Source organism: Petaurus breviceps, unplaced genomic scaffold (genome assembly GCF_028583685.1).
Source record: "Petaurus breviceps papuanus isolate PSGF00001 unplaced genomic scaffold, PetGlider_PUasm1.0 126, whole genome shotgun sequence".
In the NCBI taxonomy this organism is placed as follows: domain Eukaryota; kingdom Metazoa; phylum Chordata; class Mammalia; order Diprotodontia; family Petauridae; genus Petaurus; species Petaurus breviceps.
In genome coordinates this window covers 72,272,591-72,281,788 of record NW_027185655.1, presented here as the reverse complement: position 1 = coordinate 72,281,788, position 9,198 = coordinate 72,272,591, and positions in this window count along the sequence as shown.

Sequence of the window (9,198 nt, the reverse complement as noted above, 5' to 3'; positions counted from 1 at the left end):
TGTTGCAGGGGTCTGGAGACTGTCCTGCAGACAGAATGAATACTGTCCACTGGTGAAGGACAGTGCTGTTGTTGCAGGGGTCTGGGAACCTTTCTGTTGGTTCAGAAGCCCTGAAGAAGGAATTTCTTGTTGTATGTTTACAGAAATCCTGGGAGAGGGCTTTGCTAATGTTTTAAGGGGTTCTAGGACTGTTCTACAGACAGAGGATGAATTAATGAAGGGACTGGCAATGTATCTTGTGGCCTTGCTAAGCCTTGTCTCCCCAGGAACTAAGATTGCTGAGAACTTGCCTCATGTCAAGATGAAGAAAAGACCTCCATTTGGGTATTAAGTGCTGAGCTTAAACTTGATGTAACTCTGGGGTAGATTCAATTGTGATCCAGGGGTGGGGAACTTTTGACCTTTTTGTGTTCTATGGTTGAGCAAATGAATGCATTTTACTTATGTTTGGAAACTAATCTCCATTTGAGAAGAGGGGCTTTGTGGTAGACTAAATGAAGGTACAGCCTAGGGGTGGAGAGGTATTTAGACCAGGGACTTTGTAATTGATTGAATGATTGGAAGGTCCTGGGGTGGGGTAGTACTTGGAGATTATTTAATCAAGCTTAGTAAATGCTGTATTTGGAATGATGTCAAGTTTTGATCTTCTCTGCTATTGGTTTGTCACTGAATAAAATGGAGAGCACCTATGCTGGTATTTTGAACCTTGGGAAGTTGCCTTTCCTTGGCATTATATTACAGCTCAAAACCAGGTAGCAGCTAAATGAATTTTCTGGTTCCTCACCAGTTTCAATTTGAAATGAAATTGCACAAAGTGTACACACTTAAACATGATTGGCACCTGTCATCTCTGACTACAAAAGATAAAAAAATTCAAGTAAGGACTAAATAAAATCCTTATATAGAAAGAAGGGATTCATGACATTTGGCCTAACATATGCTATATCACAAACTATACAGTCAATATTTGAATACATGAAATATATATATTAGAAAAGTAATCATAACAAATATATATTGGATAACCAAACTTTTGGTGTCTTTGAGATAGTTGCTCTGAGCCTGGAGACAGGAAAACCTGTGTTCATAACTGGTCTCAGAATATTCAAATTGTTTCTTCCTGGCAGCTTGCAATATTCTCTCCCTAATATGGAAATTCTGGAACCTGGCTATAATATTCCTAGGAGTTTTCTTTTGGGGATTTTCAGCAGGTGATCAGTGGATTCTTTCAACCACATTTTGTCCTCTGGTTCTAAATCACCAGGGCAGTTTTCTTTAAGACTTTCCTGGGGGATGATTTCTAGGTTCTTACTTTGATCATGGCTTTCAGGTAGTTCAATAATTTTTAAATTATCTCCCCTGGATCCATTTTCCAGGTCAGTGGTTTTTTCCATGAGATATTTCATGTTGCCTTCTATTCTTTTATTTGTTTGGATTTGTTTAACAGCATCTTGATTTCTCATGAAATTATTAGATTCTATTTGCTCCAATCTAATTCTGAAGCAGGGATTCTCCTCATTGAGCTTTTGAGATTCTTTTTCCATCTGGCAAATTCAGCTTTTTAAGGCATTCTTCCCCGCATTGCCTTTTTGAGCCTCTTTTGCCATTTGAGTTAATCTATTTTTTAAGGCAATATTTTCCTCAGTCAGGCTGTTGACTCTAATTACATAATTTTCTTGCATTGTTCTCATTTCTCTTCCCAATTTTTCTTCCACTTCTCTTATCTGCTTCTTGAGGTTCTCTATGGCCTGTAACCAGCTTGTATTTTCCTTCGAAGTTTTTGGTGCAGGAGTTCTGACTTCACTGTCTTCCTCTTGTTCCATGCTTTGCTCCTTTTTGTCCCCAAAATAGGAGTCTAATGTTGGAATCTTCTGTATGCTTTTTTTCCATTGCCTGGTCATGTCGCCCCTCAGTCACTTGACCTCTGGGCTTTTTGTCACAGTAGGACTCTGCCACCTGACAGGGAGATTTCGTCCCAAACGCGGGGGATTTCCCATGTGCCAGAAGTATTAGATGGGTGCCCTTTCTGAGGTCTCCAGAGGCTCTTGCAAGCTGGATACACACACTTCGGGATCACTACCCTAGACTGCAATCCAGATCCAAGCAGGTTAAGGCAAGACCGTTTACCACTCAAACTGGTGCTTGGTCCCCCTACAGTCTGCAGGCCAGGAGCTGAAGCTGCTGCAAAGATCTGGCTAGCTGTACCTGTGGCTCAGTGGCTTCTCACTCCAGGGACAGAAGCCATGCACTCCAACTTACTGAGTGCCAAAATCCAGACTGCACTGACCTCTCACTTTGTCCTTTTCATCTGTGTGTTGATAAATCTGGAAAGGGCCACAGCTGCTGCTGATATGGTGTCACTCTGGCTAGTGGCTGCTCAGGCCCAAGCTGGGGCTAAAGCCTTTGCAGAGGGCTGGGCTCAGCTCCCAGTGCACTGTGCTGGCTGATTCCTGCTGGCCTGCCGGGCTGTCCTCAGGGGGAGGTTAGACTCTCTGTGTCATGTTGTGGGTTATACAGTTCCAAAGTTTGTTTAGGGTTTCCTTTTAACATGGATTGGGGAAGGTAGAAGCTGGATCAGTGGGGAGGTTCTGCTTCTACTCTTACTTCTACCTTTGAACATCTAATTCATTTCTTGGGCAAGTCACTGAACTCCTTTGGACAGGAGTTTCCTTATTTGTAAAATAAAGGGTTAGGTAGATTGAATATGAGCAATTAAAAATAATGAGGCACAAATAATTTTCCAGTTTTTCAACTCAAATAAGTCTCTGGGAATTAGGGGAAAAAACTTAGGAAGACTTATACGAACCAAAACAGATTGAAATAAGGAAGATTAGGGACATGGGGGACAAGATAGTCACAGTAATTAAAAGAAATTAAACTACTGAATGAGTGAAAAATATTGTATAAGCATTTATTATGCATTGAGCACTGCAGATACAAACATAAGAAGTGAAATAATCCATGTTCTCAGTGGGTTTACATTCATATAGGGGAATGGAATACTCAGAGCATAGTATTGTCCAAGGAGGGTTATTTTGATGGGGGAAGTCAGAAGGATATGACAGCAAACATGAGACAATTTAACTACCCCTTCATGATAATCCAAATTTAATAACTATTCTTAGAGTATAAGGGAAAGAAGATGTAGTTTTGACAGGTCAGGAAGATTGCAAAGGTATAGAATGTTCAGGTTTGGGGCCGATTTGATTTTCGAAATCTCTAGTAGACATGAGTTAAAGTCCAAAGAATAGGAGCTGGAGGTGTAAGTGGGAGGCAACAGATGAATTTAGGAATTCTGGTCAATGCAGGGATCAATCATAACTTCAGAAAATTAATGAAGTGTGTCCCCCACCTCTGAACAGAAGAGTGATGGACTATAGATACAGAATGAGGCCTCCATTGTCAGACATAGCAAATGTGTTTATAGTTTTGCTTAAATTAATCTTATCTCTTTTTTTTATAAGAAAGAGTTATTGGTGATGGAGGAGGGAGTCATTGGGAAGTGAGAGTGAAATAATAATAACATTAATAAAAAATTGAGACCTCTAAAATATCATACATGGGCAAGTTGTATAGAGACATCTATTTATAATCACTTTTCATCTCTACTTCTCTCTATTCTCCTCTACTTGCTGAATAGACTGTACTTCAAATACTAACAGATTTTTCTCCCTTTCTATACTTGTGTCTTCTTCTCTGACTTCTAACATCCTTATTTGAGCTTTATTGAATAGTGTAAAACATCTGAAAAACTGGTAATTCCACAAGTGGGTATTTTTTGGTGGTAGGGTGGGGTATGGGGAACTATGGTTACTCAAGGAAATTCACTAATATATCACAGGGGGCAGAGAGGGAACATCATCATAGATGAATATACTTATGGACAAAATAATGAATAAATTTTGGAATTATCTTTTTATTTGTTTACTCATTAATTTATTTATATGACTAGCCCAATTTGCTCACCTGTCCACATTCTACTTTGAAATATTTTCTACATAACATAAAAATGTATTGAGATAAAAAATAGTAAACCAAATTTCTACAGAGAAATTCTGGGAACAGTTTATAAAGATATGAGTGCAATAGACAATTTTGTATTCTTTCATTTTAGAATTTCCAAATGTTTTCCAAACACTAATTAATTAAGACCCACTTTATCTTGGCAACAGAAAAAAGATTGATGTGAAATATTAAAAACTGTCAAGCATCTATAATTCCTGTTTTTCATCACTATTCCCAGAAGTATATTAATAGAATAATCTTACGGTTTATTTATTTATTTTTACCTAATACAAGGAATGAATTTTCAGTCCACTAACCATAATATTTATATAGTGACTTTAATTAATTAATTACTTAAAAATTATCCTTGCGGTCAACTTTTGTTGAAAGCATTAACACTAAGCTCCAATGTGAGTTGTGAATTGTTTTCTGAGGAAATCACAAAAACTTTCACTCAAACTTGAAGTAATCCCCCACACACAAAAAAAATGGGAAAAATTAGAAGAGAGAAAGAATAATATGTCTGAATCCTCCCAATCTAAATATCTGGTTCCTATGACAATGCCCTTTCAATGCACCAGTCTACAGCTAGTTATGCATTTTTTAACCTCTTCATTACATAACCTTATCAGCTCCTTAATGTTACTATATGCTTACAGAGATAAACAGTGGATTACTGAATTTTGGGTGACTGTATGTCTTCAATAACTGCCACATATTCTGAGATTTTAAATTTTCTTCAAATCAGAGTTCATAACTGTTTTATTGATTGTGTTCAATTGGAAATATCATGAAAGAGTTAACCAAAATAAGGTATTTATTTTTTTCTTAAATCAGGAAATGAACTGTTTAGATAACTTGAATCAATCTCAGGTAAAGTTTGGAATATGAGCTAGTATCTGGAAAGACTTTGCAAGCGTTGAAGTGCTATATGAAGGCTTATTATTTTAATATCATTATTTATGATAATTATTATTATAGCTAAAATTTGTATAGCTTTTATGTTGCAAAAGGTCCTGTGCTTACTCTTTACAAATATTTTTTAATGTGATCCTCACAACTACACTTGGAGTTAAGTGTTATTATTATCATTTTAGAGGTAAAGAAATGGATGTAAGCAATTAAATGGAAGATAGAGAAAAAGAAGCAGGAAATCCTGTAACCTGCCCCCACAACCACCTAATATACCTATAAAATATGATTCTAAACAAATTTTAGAGCTATAGAATCCACAAAGTGACAGAGAGAAACAAATCTCCCAGAGAAGGTAGCCTGGAAGACTGCCAGGAAGGGTTCATCACAGCATGCTGGGAGCCAAGCACAATCTCACATGATCTGTGATGTTTTGACCCCAGGGAGGCAGCTGCAGCTAGAACAGACTCCAGGAGAGTAAATCAACAGCAGTTATGGCTATTTCCATACTTTTCAACCCATTAGCACCATAAAGAAAGTAAAAGGTCAGTTGGGAATTCTGTTGGAAAGGGGTCCAAGTGATATAGATAGAGAGATAGATAGAGAAATAGATATACAGATAGATAGGTAGATAGATAGATAGATAGATAGATAGATAGATAGATAGATAGATAGATAGATAGATAGATAGATAGATAGATAGATAGATAGATTTTTTCAGAAGATAGAGCCTTTACTTGTTAGTAAGAAGGGATACTTCTTCATACAAGAGAGTTAGATAATGCAAATATAGGGGGAGGAGGAGAGAAGAGAGAACTATAGGCAAATGACTTGACTTTTTCAGCAAACTGTTAAAGATGGTTATTAGCTGAGAAGGTGTGGAAATAAATGCCATGGAAGGTTGAAGGAAAAATGAAAAGGCTTTTTATAGCTACAGTAATGAATAGGAGAGAAAATGAAATTTGTTATAGTAGAACAGATTTCTTTTTTTGCAATGGGAGCCTAGTTGAGATTAGTGTATCCTATCATCATAATCCCATGATTTTCTCTGGTTCCTTTCAATTAATATTTTTCAAGGAGGCAGATGGGAATGGTAACATATAGTTGAATTTTAACAAATGAGATTATCTATAGGAAAAGGGGGCAAGAATTTCAAGTGTAGAGCATAAAATATAATTGAATGATTTTACCAAAGGCTTAAGATAGGGAACGAAGGAGAGCATAACCAACTCAGGAGTGATAGCCTGCGAAGGAACAGAGGCATTGAGATAATGGAGGGCACAATAGGGGTAAACAAAAGGGTTAGGAGACATAAGGCATAAGTAAAGATTGAATGGCAAAATATGATAAGATATAGGAATCTGGGAATTCAAGAATTTGGACGCAGAACATTTGTGATGGAAAGATCAATGATATAATCATCCCTGTCTGTAATTTAGGTGGACTGAGGGAACAAGCAAGGAGAATTGAGTATATTGAAGAACTGGGTATCTAGGCAATCAAGGGAGAATCACTATGTCCATTGAAGTCCCCTTGTATAAAGGCAGGAGCTGTGGAGGGAAGGAACACTGTGATACTGGCATTGAAATAGTTCTAATATTTGAAAGAGATGAATGCTGGCTATGGTCCAATTACATTAAGACTTACAGTAACTGTCCAGGTGCTGAAACAAGCTAAGGGTTATATCCAATCCCTCAATCCTGATACTACTGTAATTAGCTAAAGTCACAGTCTCGCCTTTCCAGTAAGTCTGGTGCAGTCACTTCTATAGATTATTAGAATAGACATCTGTAAAAGGCTCACAGTGTTTTCTGGTTGATTTTTGCTGTGACTTCTCTCCCAGCACTCTGAGCAATGATAAGACAATGCCCTCAAAAGAATAGCATATCCCCATAAACCTCGGAATGCTTCTGCATGTCATTATATACCTCAGAAGGTTCCATACGGACACCAGATCTTTTCTATCTATAGGAATCCATTATTTTACTATTTATTGGTGTAGTCCATGCACGTCTATGCCTTCAGAGAGGTTAGACTTTCCTTGTGGAACTCATGCCCTGTAACTCTTTGTTTGATACTAGGATGATACCTGGGGTGATGATGGTAGAGTGCTCTAGATACCTACCTATCTGTCTGATTGTCTATTGGTAAATATCTCTATCTATCTTTCTATTCACTTATGTATTTGGTGTGCTAGTTTAGCAACTATGTGTGTGTGTGTGTGTGTGTGTGTGTATACTGAGAGGAGTTAAATGATTTGGTGTGAAAATTCTGAGATACTTTGGGGGACCAGGAGATGTTTTACTTTGTCTTTTTATCCCCAGCACTTAGCATGGGATTTGGTGCATAATAAGAGCTTAATAAATACATATTAACTCTTCCAGTAATCTAAAGATATTACTTCTGCAGGTACTAAAAAGGAGTGTGAATTGCTCACAAAGCTGGATGCCCACAAAAAGCATTTGGTGTTGGGGAATGTAGTAAGAAAGGGACTTGGCACAGAGTCTAAACTCTCAAATTGCCAGGTAAGAATTGAATGAGAAGATTCAGGAGAACTGAGACACCTACAATCCCTCCCAAACCAAGTGCTTTGGAGAGCAAGAATTTAAATTGAATCTAAAGGGGAATGATTGACCAAAACCAAACAAAAAGAAAAGAGTATGATTAGAAAGGAAGAACCTAATAAAAGTAAGGAATATTTAAATGTAAATTATGCAAGGAAATAAGTTAATTCTCATGACCAACGCATTGTCTAGTACAGTAGCTGTTACAAAAACTTATCTCCTTGTATGCTGAAGTAGTGCTTTTCTTGAAAACTTATATCTTGATAGTGGAAGAAATTTTTATTTTGATTTCCTTTCTATGTTTCTGCCTGCTTTATAGAGTCTTACTTAACTGGATCAGTCACCTTTCTTTTTAAGATGAATTCAGAAGACTTTTGTAAATGATTCCTATAAATATTACTAGGGATAATAAAATATATATCTTATAGCAATGTACTCCCATAGTAACCTGGAAGAAAAATATTATTTGTGATTTTATACAGTAATCAAGCCAGACATTAAGCACATATAATTGTCAATGCAATGAGAATACAGAAGGAAAGTTTACCTGTCCTCAATGAGTTAACATTACACCAAGAAGACAATACATGTACAAAGATAAGAAAATGTGAAATTTTTTAAAATTTATTTGAATTTTTAATTTTTATATTCACCTCCTCCTACCTAGATAGATATCATATGTAAGAAAAATGAAAGAGAAAAAACAAATATGTCATTCAATCAAACTGACAGAAATATTAAACAAATAAAGACTCAAAATATATTCAGTGTTCTTGTTATGATCCCCACCTCAGTGAAGAAATTAAGTAGCTGTATTCTCAGATTTCTTCTACATGACCAATATTGGTCATTACAATTCCATCAGATAACATTTTTATTTTAAAGATATTTTAAGAGGTAGATAACATTAATAATTTTGGAGAATAAAGAAAAGCTTAACATAGAATATGCCATCTGAGTTGTATCTTGATGGAAATTAGGGTTCCAAGAGGTGGAGGTGGAGGTAGAGTGAATGCATTTAAATAATGGGAGGACACCTGTGCAAACACATGTCCAGGTCCTAACTAGCAAGGAAGTTTGATTAGAATAGATGGCATGTAGTTTTCATAGACTATTGCAAGGAATGTTTGCATACCTTGTTACAAATATAACACTAAGGAGTTCACTTTTTATTGTGGAGATAATAATAGGAGTTTTAGGCCTTTTCTCAAATTTGCACAATTAGAAATTATTAACATCAAATGAAGTCTTCTTGCCTCAACCTACACATAACTATATTACCATTGGCTCCATTGATGTTTCTAATATCTGAAATATATGAACAAATTTGCTAAAGACAGAAACTATGGGTAGCAGGATGGAAAAGAGTCTGTTTTATAAGCCTCTGTTTTCATATAAGAAATATGAGTTTTACATGAACTTAAAGTCCCTTATGGCTTTAAGATTAGAGATTTTGTCCCTATTTTTTTGGTTATTTGTTTTATTTTAGTTTTCAAATTTATTTTTATTAGATATTGAATTTTAAATTTTCTTCCTCTCTTTCACCTACCCCCTCTTAACATCCCCAAGATGGCATGCAATCTTACATAGGCTATACATGTACAATCATATTAACCATATTTTCATCAAAGTCATGTTGTAAAAAAGAAATAGAATCAAAGGTGAAAACCATGAAAAAAAAGAATAAGCAGAGAGAAAGGAAGAGAGAGGAGAGACA